The sequence below is a fragment of the Canis aureus genome, chromosome 13, assembly GCF_053574225.1.
Source record: "Canis aureus isolate CA01 chromosome 13, VMU_Caureus_v.1.0, whole genome shotgun sequence".
NCBI classification, from domain to species: Eukaryota; Metazoa; Chordata; class Mammalia; order Carnivora; family Canidae; genus Canis; species Canis aureus.
The window spans coordinates 13,776,082-13,790,875 of NC_135623.1; the positions used below are offsets into that span (position 1 = coordinate 13,776,082).

General features: G+C 48.9%; 1 long non-coding RNA gene across 1 annotated transcript in view; it reads left to right on the forward strand.

The window, feature by feature from the left end:
- The first annotated feature begins 972 nt into the window (after positions 1-972).
- Positions 973-14,794, forward strand: part of LOC144281916 (uncharacterized) — a 49,442-nt gene continuing 35,620 nt past the window's right edge. The window contains exon 1 of the long non-coding RNA XR_013350297.1: positions 973-1,254. This is a non-coding gene — a long non-coding RNA (uncharacterized LOC144281916). The remainder of the gene's footprint in view (positions 1,255-14,794) is intronic.

Consider the following 14,794-nt stretch of genomic DNA (forward strand, 5'->3'; position numbering starts at 1 on the left):
CCTGGAGAGTGAGCTCATGTCAGCAGACAGCAGGGAAGGCACTGCGGGCGGGGACAGGGGGGACGGGACGGGGGACGGGACGGGAGGCCTGAGCAGCCTGGGGCCTGGCCCTGCCTCCACCTCTGTCTCCTCTTCCCGGGAGCAGGTCCTTTCCCCGAGTCCTGGGCTGACCATCAGGACACCAGGGGACCTGGTGATGCCAGGAAAGTCCCTCCGTTTCCCTGTCTAAAAATGAGGGTTGAGTTAGATCGGGGTTTCCCTGTCTGCTGAAAACCAGTCCTACGGAATATTCTCCAAGAAAAGGGTTGCACAGTCAAACGAGGGAAAAGCCGGAGAGCCCTTCTGCTCCGGGACCTTCACAGTGCACATGACGTATTAAAGGCTCTGAGAAGTCCTGAAACGAGGAAACCCACGTTGGCGAGGGTCTGTCCTCCCCGCCTTTCTGGCAGCTTGGGTGGGGACACGTGATGTAGGCTCAGGACTGGGTCCCCGAACGTGAGGGACGGCAGTGGCTCCGCCGAGAGAGGCTGGGCCTGCAGGCAGGAGGCATGGGCGCCTGGAGCAGGACCCCGTGTGGGTCACTGCAGCTGGAGCGCCCGCCGTTGAGCTTGCCTGGGTTCACGGTGTTCTCTGAGCCGCGTGGGTTCACGGTGTTCTCTGAGCCGCGTTTTTCAGTCTTCCTGTTACTACCGCGTCTTCCTCCAAGAACATTTCCCACCCATGTGAGCCCACATGGTTACTATCGTGGACGCACCCGGCATCTTGACTGGGCACATGGCAGGTGCTCAATAAATGTTGGCCGAATGAACCTGTATAACCGTTTCCTTTTAGTTTTCTCTTTTTTAAAAAAGATTTTTGTTTTTATTTATTCATGAGAGACACACAGAGAGAGAGAGGCAGAGACACAGGCAGAGGGAGAAGCAGGCCCCATGCAGGGAGCCCGACGTGGGACTCGATCCCAGGACCCCAGGTCACGCCCTGGGCTGAAGGCAGCACTAAACCGCTGAGCCATCCAGGGATCCCTACAACCTGTTTCTGACCCCTGATTGAGCCCACTTTCCTATTTTCAGCAATCCAATCCGACTTGATCCAGCTGCACGGCTCCTGAGGACGGACCTTCTGTGGGATGATGCCGCGGAGGGTCCTGTCCCCTGGGACCCCCAAGTCCGCTGCGGGAGATGGACCTGTGCCAGCGCAGAGGACCCGACAGTGTCTTCAGGGACACGGAGCGTCTTGCTAGCTGAGACCTTCCAGGTTGGTGCTCCCGACCCGGGTCTTGAGGAACGGAGAGGTCTGGTCGCACAGGAGAACATTCCAGGCTGAGGAAACAGCACAAGCCTGGGGCGGCAGCCTGGGACAGGCAGGCCTGGTCTGAGCACAGTGACAGGCAAGGCCCAGGGTGCAGGCCACAGAGACCGGCTTTCACTGAGGGTGAGAGTCGCAGAAGGGTGGAGCGGGGCGGGCCGTGGGGTCGGCCTCAAGGGCAGTGTGGTGCCCCCAGGAAGAGTGTGGGTTCTGGGGACCCACAGCCAGGTGTTGACGCTTAGGAGCTATGGCTTGGGCAGGTCGCTTGGACTTCCTGAGCCTCCGTTTCCTCCTCTGTAGGAAGGGACGTGATGACACTTGGTAGCATCACTGCAAAGGTTTGAGACATTTGAGGTTCACGGTACTTAGTGTATCACAGGCGCCCACCAGGAGATCACGGGCCATCATCAGACCCCCGTGCGAGGAACGTGAGCTCCTTCACTACATGGGCTCCTGGATGGTAGGGCTCGGGCCTCCTATCCTGTCATCCTTCGCACGGCATCTGGCACAGGACAGGTGCGAGGCGACGTTGTTGGATGAGGATAGATGGGCGGAGAGTGGCACTGGCGTGGAGTAGGGGTGGGGGCGGCCTCTCGGTCCCCCCACGGGGGACAGACGTGTGCCGTGTGACCCTGCCACTTTCACTGCAGGGGCTGGGGAAGAGCAAGGCTTCAGAGACCCGAGAGGGTCTTGCCCCGTGCAACACAGAGAAATGAGAAGCTTTGGGTTTGGAACGTGCTGACTTGGGAGCGCCCGATGGGTCCAGGAGAGAGAGAGAGAGAGACCAGGCTGCTCTTGGGTGCTTCTAGATATTTGGCAGGGGAGGAGATGCAGGGGAGCAGGTGCAAACACGCAGGGGGGAGCAGATGCAAACACTCCAGGCTGGTACCTGGGCCGTCCTGTGGCATTTTGTTGGTCATAGCAGGCCAGGAGGCTGGCCCAGGGTCAAGGGGAAGGGAAGCAGCCTGCATCTCTTTAGTAAGAAAAGCTACAAAGGCACAGACAAAGGCAGTGTAGCCAGGGAGGGGTGAAGCTGTAGAGTCCCAGTGCGATGCAAAATGGGTGGGAATTAGCCCATTGTTTTAAAATCCGAATTCCCTGTCAACTAAAGGTTTTGAACGTTTTCCCCAGGGATCCTTGTAAGGCTTAGGGGAGGGTGACAGGGTGGAGGTTTTCTCTGGGCTGCTGTAAAAGGCCTCTTACCCTCGTATTAACGGTGTATTAGTCACTTGGCGATAAACACCGGTGAGGACTCTGCACATCTGGTGTGCGTTGGCTCCCGAGTGAATTCCCGTGAGAACCCTGGAGACGGGCATTCTCACTTTCCCCGCCTGGTTGGGGGAAAAGACAGCGGACCTTACAGAGCGTGAACTCATCCTGTCCGATTTCAGGGGGAGAGCCCAGCAGGGCCGGTGCGGAGAGGATGGGGTAGCGGGAGAGCGTGAGGGTCACTGCGGGTGAAGGAGGCTCAGAGGGTGACATCCAGCAGGCAGAGCCGTGCTGAGGCTGCCCTGGGTGCGTCTGGGCCTCAGGGGCCCGGGTGGGGGCCAAGGAGAGCATCTACTCCCTCCCCCTGCTAGAGGCTGGGTGCCTCTCCTATTCCAGGCCCTGCCCTGCGTGCTGGGCACACAGAAGGGAAGAGGGTGGACCAGGCTGCTGCCTTTTGGGAATTGATTCCCAAGGGGAGGGAGACACCAAAGCTGTAAGCAAACCCATCACGGAACTCCAGGTTGTGGGGAGTGCTGGGGCCAGGTCTCCGTGAGGGGCCTTCCCCCCCACCCCCGAGGGCTCACGACCATGCACAGGTGAGAAGTCACCATCCAGAGTCCCCTCTGGGCCTGTGCCATGTGACTCTTGGGGGAGATCACGGCCCAGAGGTAGACAGGCTGGAGGCCAAGCGTTTGTGGATCCAATTCTAAGGCCAGGGCCCTAGGTGTCCTGGGGTCAGGAAGCAGGTGTGGAGCTGGACAGGAGCAGAGCAAAAATAGAGCCCCGAGGACAGTCAGGGAAGCTCCCTGAGGATTGTGACATCAGAGGGGTAGGCATGGGGTGATGCAGGCCAGGCCCCACCCTCACTTCTTGACCAGGGCTGGGTTGGTTGCTTAGAGCCATGGGTAGAGGATGGGGTTGGAGGCAGCACCCCTTCAGTGGAAAAGAGCCCTGATTGAGTCAACGTGCTTGATGTGGATACAGGGGTGGGGGTGGGGTGGGGGGAGGAGTAGCAGAGCACAGTGGGGTGGGGGGTGGGAGCCTCTACCTGGGCGGGGGGGGGGGGTGCTATTTTGTTACTAATATTCTTGAGAGTTACCAGTGCTTGGTGATAATGGAAAGCACTCCGAGTTCTAGTCAGTTTTATAATTATTCCCTTTAATTTAGTACAGACGATGCACCCCTTTAGTACCCACATCTGGGGCGGACCATTCCCCCCACACACAACCCCTGGCCCCCCGGAATCCCTCTGCTCACATGCAAATGGTAGGACGAAAGGAGGAGGCCGCCCCTTTCTAGCATCTGTTACAAGGTCTCCAGCGACTGGATGCACATGCCCCCTTTCCCTGAGATAAGGAATCGGAAGGTAACCTGCTAGAGGGGGCACCTGGTGCCTCAGTTGGTTAAGTGTCCAGCTCCTAGTCCCGCCCCAGGGCTCGATCTAAGGGTCATGGGTTCAGTCCCTGCATTAAGGTCCATACTGGGTATGAGCCTAGGAAGGAGAAGGAGAAAAAGAGGGGGAGTGGGAGGAGGAGGGGGGGAGGAGGAGAAGGAGGAGGAGGAGGAGGAGGATGATGATGAGGAGGAGGAGGAGGAGGAGGAGAAAAGGAAGGGGAGGGGAGAAGGTGGCTTGCTGTGTTGAAGTTGGACAGATCACTTGAATTTCGAGCTTTTCCTCATCTGTGCGGGGAAGCGCCTGGTGCGGTGTCATTTGTACACCTGCTGCCCTGGGTGCTTGTCACCAAGTGACTAGGCCTCCTGGGGTAGTTTGCACAGAGCTGTGGGCGTAGTGAGGGGGATGGTGAAGGGTATTTTGGGGACTGATTGCTCCTGGACCTTCTCCCCAGGGGCACCTGAGTGGCTCAGACAGTTAAGTGTCTGACTCTTGATCTTTTTTTTTTTTTTTAAAGATTGTATTTATTTATTCATGAGAGACACACAGAGAGAGGCAGAGACACAGGCAGAGGGAGAAGCAGGCTCCCTGCAGGGAGCCCGATGGGGAACTCGATCCCGGGACCCCAGGGTCACGCCCTTGGCTGAAGGTGGACACTCAACCACTGAGCCACCAGGTGCCCTCAGCTCAGGCCGTGATCTCAGGGTTGTGGGTTCAAGCCCCACATCGGGCTCCACACTGGGGATGGAGCCTACTTAAAAAAAAACAAAAACCAAGGGCACCTTCTCCCCCAATAGGAGGCAGTAAATCCTGCCTCTGCCTTTTGGAGGGGGAGGTCGTGCATGGGGTTAGAAGACAGAGGTGGAAGGGAGAGGAATCCAGGGACGGGGTCAGAACGGGTGCGGATGGGGAGGCTCGCGGTGTCTGGGTGGGGTCCCCCGTGGGCCGTGCTGAGAGGTCGGGCGCTGACTTGGGGCTGAGGATGGGCCCAGGGCATCTGAGTCCCCGTGGGCAGGGCGTGTGGGGTGGTGTCCTGTGCATCTCCTCTTCCACCTGGGGACGTCCTCGGGTTATGGGGACACGCCCAGCCCCCCACGGCACCGTCTCGGGGGCTCCAGGACTAGGCCTCAAGCTTGCCTGCCCGTCTGGGCGACAGTCCTGCTGTGTGCTGTGCCCCAGGGTCCCCGGTGTGACCGAGTGCTGTCTGTCCACGAGAGGTTCCTGGGGCTCACCGGCGATACAGTGCCTTGCACCATGGCCCACGGATGCGCGTGGGGCTGAGGCGGGAAGCCAGCAGGTGTGCCCGGAGCCTCCAGGTCGGGAACCGGGGGCCTTGGGAGGCGCTCGAGGCCTGCGGGAAGGGAAGGGCCGCAGGCTCCCGGGCGGCCTCGGCCGGGTCCCCGCGCGTCTCCAGCCCGTCGCCTCGGTCCCTCTGCAGCGTGGCTGGCAGTGATGCAGGGACAGGGGAGCGTCTGGACACGGGCCGAGAAGCAGGAGCCCCGCGGCTGTGGTGTTTGTGCTCTCCCTGCCAGTGTCCCCCCCCCAGCGCCTCCCACGGCCCGAACTCCCTGTCCCCGCCCCCCCATGACCGCGCCTGGGGCCTGGGGCCGCCCGTGGCCGCTTATCAGCGCCCGTGTTTGCTCAGGAGGGCACCGGCCGCCTCCTCCCGCCCCGAAAACAAGCAAACATGTTTTGCCCCGGCGTCGGCGGAGCGCTGCCCCCTGGCTCCAGGCCCGGGGCCGCGGCGGGCGGCAGCTGCTGGTGGTGGCCGCGGCCTGCTTCCTCCAGCTGTCCAAGCACGGCCGCCCCGCCGGAGGAAGCCCGCTCGGCCCCGGCCTCTGTCACAACAAGGGACAATGGCCCGGGCGGGCGGCCGCGGGCCTGCTCCCGGGCGAGGGGCGCGGGTGTGGGGACGCGGGCTCCGGCTCCGGCTCCTGCCCGGCCCACCTTGTTTTCCAGCTTGCGGCCGGCGTGTCCCATCCCGGGGCCAAGGCAAACAGCGGTGGCAGGAAGCGGCCCTGGCCTGGTGCTGGGGCTGTGTGGCCCGGGAGGCCGCGGGGGCGGGGGGGGGCTCGCCCAGCCTCTGTCCTGCCCAGTCTGTGTCCCCCAAGCGCCCCGAGCACCGTGTCCCCGCGTCTCCTGTCCAGTGCTCGGCCTGGCGCGGGGCGGAAACGGTTTCCTGCCTGAATCCCTCAAAGACTGAACGTGTGAATAGGTTCGGTTTGTAGCTCTGCTCCGCGGCTGTGGGGCTTCCAGCAGGTCGCTCAGTGCCTCTGAACCCTGCTGACCTTGCCTGCAGAATAAGTACTTCACAGAATTGTTGTAAACATGAAATAGGCTTCTGGATTTTTTTATTATTATTATTATTTATTAGAGGGGGAGAGAGAGAGAGAGAGAGCATGAGTGCAGGGGGAGCGGAGGGACAGCAACAAGCCGACTCCACGCCAAGCAGAGTCCAGCATGGGGCCCGATCCCACGGCCCTGAGGTCACACCCTGAGCCCAAGCCGAGAGGCAGAAGCTCAATGGACTGAACCCCCCCCCCCCCCCCGGGCAACCCCAGTGCTGAGCTTCGGCAGGTGCAGGCAAGGCAGTCAGCTCGGGCGGCCGCCCACAGCACTGACGCCTGCCTCGTCGGAGTCATTGGATCTGAACTTGTACAGCAGCGTGTGCGTCAGGGGGCTCGGGCGGTCTGCGAGCTTCCTGAAACGGCCCGAGCGGAGAAACCCGGCCCCATCCTCTTTGACGAGATTGATGCCACTGGAGGGGCTTGATCCGAGGATGGAGCTGGAGGGGCCATCAGTGCGCAGACTGATGTCGTCGCCGATCAATCAGGGGGACAGCTTTGATCCTCGAGGTGACAGTCAAGAGCTGATGGCCCCTCACGGATCGGACACTTGGGCTCCAGCCCCGGGAGGCCGGGGAGATAGGATGGGAAGCTTGGATTTCGCTCACCTGAGCCACAGAGGGCTGGACTCGCCTTTTTAAGAGTCACACTGGTTCGATGAGCGTTGAAGGAGGCATCAGATTTGAACTGTTAGTGTGACTGTGTCTAAACAGTCTGCCCTCAGAGCCGGGTAAAAAACTGCTACTGAGAAGGATTTCTTGGAGGCTGTAAATAAGGTCATTAAGTCTTTTTTTTTTTTTTAAGATTTATTTATTTATTTATTTATTTATTTATTTATTTATTTATGATAGACACAGAGAGAGAGGCAGAGACACAGGCAGAGGGAGGAGCAGGGACTCGATCCCAGGACCCCAGGGTCACAACCTGGGCCGAAGGTAGACGCTTACCTGCTGAGCCCCCCGGGCAGGGGTTGGGGGCCCCAGGTCACTAAGTCTTATACCAGATCCAGTACTACCCACCCCCCCTTGCTCTATGACTTACAGCTGAGCCCTGAAGACTTCCACGAAAACACTTCTTTCAATGGGGACCTAACCTTATTACAGATGCGGGAATAACCATTGCATAGAGAGAAATCAAAGAATCGCGAAATTGAGTGCTTTCAGATGTCTTTTTCTCGGTAGTGCAATAAGAGAGATATCTAATGTCTCATATCTCGGGGCAGAAAAGCCGATTACAGTGCACACTGGCTGTTTTTCGATCCGCCGTCGTTTACGAGTCCCGTGTCCTAACGTGCTGGCTTCGAACACGCGTGTTCTAGGCACATGCTGGCTGCGGCCTGGTCGTATCCCTGCCGCCTGCCCAGTGAGACGGACCCAACGCACATGCACAATCTCTCCCACCCAATTCACTCGCAGCAGAGCCGGGATTCAAGTCCGAGTGTGTCCGCTCTGTCGCCTGCGCCCCTCACCCTCCTACTCTCTGGCCTCCCGTCAAAAGATCCCATCTGGGCACAGGGCCACCTGCGTTTCAACGTTTCGTTTTATTTTGCGTTCCTTCCACATCAAGTACGAAAGCCTCGGTGACTTGTTTTGTTTTGTTTTTTAAAGTGGAAGAAGCATCTGGTCACATTAAGTTTCGCTTTGGTGTTTGAGTTCAAGTTATCAAGAAGAACTAGCGATTGTCACGATGAGCGATGTAGTGAAGCAGACAGAAAACTGTACACGCATAATAATCTAATTTGGGAAATGCAGAGTTAGTTTCATACAGAGGAGTAGTTACTTTCGTCTTATAAGTTAATGGTTTACAATTTGGTGAGGGTCCTACTTCTGGCCCACAGTGAGGCATTTCTAAAAATAAGGTTGTCTTAAGATCCTAAAAAAAGAAAAAAAAAGATACTGTGCTAAGGTCTCTATAGAGGTCGTCTCCTCGATCCTTGCAACAACTCTGGTTGGTTGGTGCGGAAGGAGCTGGCTTTGCCCTTCACAGTTGAGGAAACCAGCAACCGTTGATCTGCTTTCTCTCACTGAAGTTTTATCTTTTCCAGAATTTCAGAGAAATGGAATCATATAGTCTATCATCTTTTGTGTCTGTTTTTTTTTTTCCAGTTAGCGTGTTTCTGAGATTCATCATGTGGTTGGTATGATCAGTTTTTTGGTTGTTGTTTTAGCCATCCTGGTGGGTTTCGTAGGGGCATTTCATTATGGTTTCCATTCATATTTCCTTAATTTCCAAAATGTCATTGAATACCTTTGCACGTACTTCAGTTATTGCTTCTGCTCAAGTCCCGTTTATCACTTTTTTCTTCTGTGATTTGTGCTTTTTACATTCTAGGAAATGTTTACTTAATCCACGAATTTCTCTTCTTCTTACTTGTAGAATTTTTATAATACGAGTGCTCATGGTTAGGCTTTATGACATACTTGCAGTTAATTTTGGTGTATGGTGTGAGCTAAGGGCTCGTGTTCCTTTTTCCCTCTCCCTAGCCAGTTGTCCCAGCATGGGTCGATGAGAAAACTATCCTTTACCCACTTACTTACCTTGGCATCTTTGCAAAAACTCAATGGACCACGTAGGTATGGATCTATTTCTGGACTTTCTGTTCTACTTATTATCTGTATGTCTATCTTTATACCAATACCACACGGGTTGATTATCATACTTTCATAGTAAGGCTTGAAAACAGGTGGTGTATGTATGTCTTCCAACCTACTTCTTTTTCTAGGTATATTGCGTTTTTGTATACGTTTCGCATGAGCTTGTCAGTTTCTATCCAAAAAGCCGGCTGCAATTTTGATTGAGATTGTATTTAATCTATATTATATTTAACTTATGTTGTATTTAATTTAGAAACCAGTTTTTCAGGAGAATTGCCATCTTAAAAGCAACGAGTCTTGTTATTTGTGAACATGGTACATCTCTCACTTATTGAGACCTTCTTTAACTTCTCTCCACAGTGGGTGGTAGTTTTCAGTTCTTGTACATTTTGTTAAATTAACCCCTAGGTTTCCATATTTTTGATGCTGTTGCTAATAGCACTTTAAAAATCCCAGTTCCAGGATCCCTGGGTGGCACAGCGGTTTGGCGCCTGCCTTTGGCCCATGGCGCGATCCTGGAGACCCTGGATCGAATCCCACATCGGGCTCCCCACATCGGGCTCCCGGTGCATGGAGCCTGCTTCTCCCTCTGCCTGTGTCTCTGCCTCTCTCTCTGTCTCTCTGTGTGACTATCATAAATAAATAAAAATTAAAAAAAATCCCAGTTCCAGTTATTTTTTGAGTATATAAAAATGAGGTTGAGTTTTTCATGTTGACCTTATAAGTTGGGATCTTACTAAACTAGGTCTAGTATCTCTTCTTTTATAGATTCCTCAGGATTTTCTAAATAATCATGGCTCCAGAGAATAAAGACAATTTGACTTTTTTCTTTACAAAGCCGCATGCCTTTTATTAATATTTTTTCTTGTCATTGCTTTGATCAGTATAACATTGACTAAAAGTGGCAAAATCAGACATTTTTGCCTGGTTCACCATTAAGTATGATGTCAACTGTAGGTTTTTTGTAGACACTCTATCAGATTGAGGAAATTCTCTTTTATTCCTAGATAATTGAAAGTTTTAAATCACAAATACATGCTTGATTTTATTAAATGTTTTCCCCCACCCTCATCTATTGAAATGATCATGTGGTTTTGATTTTCTAATATTATATCCAACTTGCATTTCTGGAATAAAGCTCACCTGTAAAGTGACTTCTCTCTTTTCTATATATCCCTAAACTTTTGTTAAGGGCTTGTGTTGTCTATGTTCATGAGGGATATTGGTCCTTCCTTCCTTCCTTTTCCTTCCTTCCTTCCTTCCTTCCTTCCTTCCTTCCTTCCTTCCTTCCTTCTTTCCTTCCTCCTTCCTTTTTTTTTTTCTTGGAATGTCTTTATCTGTTGCTTTTATTAGAGTAATGCTTGCTTCATAAACTGAGCTGGGATATATTCCTTCCTTTTCTATTTTCTGAAAAAGTTTGTGTGAATTGTTAATATTTTTTCCTTATACATGTTTGGTAGAATTTGCCAATGATGTCATCTAGGTCTGGAGGTTTTTTTTGTTTGTTTGTTTGTTTTGTTTGTTTTTGTTTTGTTTTGTTTTGTTTTTGGCAGGAAGGTTTTAAACTACAAATTCTATTTCTTTAGTAGGTATAGGGTTGTTCCTATTATTTGTTTCTTCTCCTCCTCCTCCTTTTCCTTCTTCTTCTATTTTACTTAGTAAATAATTTCTTATTTAAATGAAAAAAAATTAAAGACCCAACAAAACAGCTAAATGATAAGTTCAAGTTATGTTATTTAGTGAATTGAGGGCCTGTCCAAAAAGATTTTCTGGGAAGAACAAGTAATTAATACAAATGTGAGTGCAAATTTGCTTCTTTTTTGAACTTCACAGCATATTGTTCAGAGTCTTAGCTTGTGTGCATGATATAAATTCTACACATTGTTTTCTCAATGACAATAAAAAGCACGGCTTATAAAAAACTCAAGTCAAAATCAAAATAACTCTTTAAAACCTCAATCATGGTTGTGTCATTGGTATAGGGAGGTGGTTCCAGGGGCCCATCCAAAGCTGCTCATCCTCTGAGTGCGTGTGGTCACTTTGGAATTCCAAAGTCTCCTTGATGTTCTTACTGTCAACCACAGACTCCTGTTCACCTGGGCTTGTCCGCCTGTGCCTCAGTGGCTTCCCTGCTGTACCGTCAGTCCCCGCAGGGCAAGGGGCAAGTGTAACCAAAGTTGGTCTCATGTTCATCTTCTCAGTAGAAAATGGGCCCTTCGATTATGTGTTCATGTGTCACTGTCAACTTGTTGAGTTGCTCAAAGTGTCTCCCCAGTCAGACGGAGGAAGTAGCTTTCAAGGTATCCCTGAGGCAGGCGCAGTGGGTTCTCACTACGGGAACATTCTGTGCAGTGTATACATTGCCGTTGATGTTACTTGTGTGTTTGGGTGGTAAAGACAGCTTCTCTGACATTCCAGAGCACCGTGTTCTCCAGGGAAACTAGTTTCATGCTCATGACCGACATCACCTCGACCACTCTATCTCGCCTGCTGCCGAAATAAAGAATGATGAGTCACTGCTAAAGGAATTACGGGGGCAAAGATGACAGTGAAATTCAAGACCTTGGATAAAAAGCTATCAAAGGTGAGGAATTCAAAAGACCTAGAGAGAAGCAACTCTTCACTAACATCACATTTTTCCTGCCAACTGTCCACTGGTTTTAGTGCTTAACTTCTCAACAAAGTATTGCTCAGTTAAGGAGCAGACATTTCAGGAAACACTTGTATATTTGTTTCTTCTTGAGTGTTCTTTGGCTGTTTGTTTCTTTCCGGGAACTTACCCATTTTATCTAAATTGTTGAATTTGTTGGCACGAAGTTGTTCATAATATTTCCTTATGCTTTTAATGTCTGTAGGATCTAGAGTAGTGGCCACTCTTTCATATTTGATATTTGTGATTTCTGTCTCTCTTTGTTCAATCTGGCTCATGATTTATCAATTGTATATTTTTAAAGAACAGCTTGGTTTCATTGACTTTCTCCATTATTCACCTTTTTTTCTTTTCTACTTCATGGACATCTGATCTTATCTTTGTTATTATTATCATTATTTTTTAAAAATTTAGATTCACTTTGATCTTCTTTCTAGCTTCCTAAAGCTTATTGTTTTTAGAACTTTTTCTTTTCTAATAGAAACATTTACATCTAACCATTTCCATGTAAGCACCGTTGAGCTGCATCACAAAATTTTATGTTGTGTTTTCATTTTCATTCAGTCTAACATGTTTTCTAATTTTCCTTGTGACTTCTTTTATTCCTGGCTTATTTATAAGTGTGTTATTTTCCAAATGTTTTTTTCCTCCATCTTTCTATTGTTCATTTCAACTTTAATTCCATTGTGGTCAAAGAACATATTTTGAATGATTTCAATTCTTTAAAATTAATTCAGACCAGTGTTATAGCCCCAAATGTGATCTATCTTAGTGATGTTTCATGTGAACTCAAAAAAGTGTGTATTCTATTCTTGTTAGGCGGAGAGTTGTATAAATGTCAATTGGGTCAAACTGGTAAATAGTATTCTTTAAAAAGAATTTATTTGTTTATTTGAGGGGGGGAGCACATGAGTGGGAAGAGGGGCAGAGGGAGAGGGAGAAGCAGATTCCCTGCTGAGCAGGGAGCCCAATGTGGAGCTTGACCCCAGGACCCTGAGATCATGACCTGAGCTGAAGTCAGATGCTTAACTGACTGAGTCACGCAGGCGCCCCAGTTGATAGGATTGTTAAAGGCTTTTATATACTTATAAGATTTTTGGTCTATTTTTCTATCAGATTTACTGAAAGAAGGGAATTGAAACCTTTAGCTATAATTACAGATATATCTGTTTCTCCCTTCAGTTGTATCAGTTTTGCTTCATGTATTTGAGACTATTACTAGGTGCATGCATACCCCTTTAAGATTGGTACATTTTTTTTTTTTTTGTAAAGATTTTATTCACTTACTCATGAGAGACACACAGAGGCAGAAACAGGCAGAGGGAGAAGCAGGCCCCCTGGATCTGGGAACCCTGGGATCATGTCCTGAGCTGAAGGCAGATGCTCAACCACTGAGCCACCCAGGCATCCCTAATTGGTACATCTTCTTGAATTGGTGCCTCTACATGATAAGATGCCCTCTTATCCCTGGTTATATTCCTTGTTCCAAAGTCTATTGTGTCTGACATTAGTATAGCTACTTAACTATCGGTTAGTATTTGCATGGTATATTTTTTCCATCCTTTTTAACTTACAAAAAAATATTTTTTTAATTATTCATCTTTGTTATTCAGGACTATTCATCCCCTCCTCCTCCCTAATTCCTGGAAACCACTGTTGTTTTTACTATCTTCATAGTTTTACCTTTTCCGGAGTGTCACACAGTTGAAATCATATAGTATGTAGTCTTGTCAGATTGGCTTATTTTACTAAATAGTATGCATTTAAGGTTCCTTCATCTCTTTCCGTGGCTTAAAACTTGTTTCTTTTTAGTGGTGAATGATATATTCTATAATCTGCATGTACCTCAGTTTATTTATTTACCTACTGAAGGACCTCTTAGTTGTCTCCAAGTTTTGGCAATTATAAATAAAGCTATAACCACCTATGTAGAGGTTTTTGTGTAGACATGAAATTTCAAAATGGGTAGATACCAAGGAGCACAATTTCAGGATCATATGGTAAGAGTATATTTAGTTTTATAAGAGACCACCAAAGTGTCTTCCAGAGTGGCTGTACTAGTTTGCATTTCCACTAGCGATGAATGGGAGTCCTTGTTGCTCCATATTCTTATTAATAATTGGTGTTCTGGACTTTGGGGGATTCTAATAGGTGTGTAGTGGTATCTTGTTTTAATTTCCCTCAGATAGCTGATGTATATCTTGTCATATGCTTATTTGCCATCTGTATATCTTCTTTGGTGAGATGTCTGGTAAGGTCTTTGGCCAATTTTTTAATTGGGCTGTTGATTTCTTATTGAGTTTTAAGAGTTCTTTGTATATTTTGGATTGACAGTTCTTTATCAGATGTCTTTGCAAATAATTTCTCTCAGTCTGGGGCTCGTCTTTTCATTTTCTTCACAGAGGAGAAATTTTAATAATTAAAAATTTTTAATTTTAATAAAGCGTAGCTTTTCAATTACGTCTTTTATGGATTGTGCCCTTGATGTTTATTTAAAAACTCATTGCCAAACCCAATGGCATTTAGAATTTCTCCTATGTTATCTTCTAGGAGTTTAATAGTTTTGCATCTTATGTTTAGGTCTATGATCCATTTTGAGCTAAATTTTTTTTAAAGATTTTATTTTTATTTATTTATTTATTTATTTATTTATTTATTTATTTATTTATTTATTTATAGAATGTGAGCACAAGCAGGGGAAGTGGTAGAGGGAGAGGCAGAGGGGGAAAGAAAGGGAGAAGCAGACTCTCCACTGAGCAGGGATCCCAATGTGGAGCTCAATCTCAGGCCTCTGGGATCATGACCCAAGCCAAAGGCAGAGGCTTAACTGACTGAACCACCTAGGCTCTCCTTTTTTGAGCTAATTCTTATGGAAAGTTTAATATCTGTGTCTAGATTCTTTTTTTTTTTGCATGTGGATGTCCAGTTGTTTCATCATCATTTGTTGAAAAGACTACGCTTTATCCACTGTATTGCCTCTGTTCCCTTTTCAAAGATTGACCATATTTATATGGGTCTATTTCTGGGATCCCCATTCTGTTTCCCTGTCTATGTTTCTATTCTTTCATCAATACTGCATTGTCTTGATTCCTACAGCTTTATAGTAAAGAAGTTGGGTAGTGTCAATCTTCCAACTTTGTTCTTCTCTTTCAATGTCATGTTGACTATTATGGGTATTTTGCCTCTACCTATAAACTTTATGGCTGGCGTGTTGATATCCACAAAATAACTTGTTAGTTATTCCTTGTTAGGAATTTGATTTGGATTGCCTTTAATCTATAATCTATAGACGGAGTCT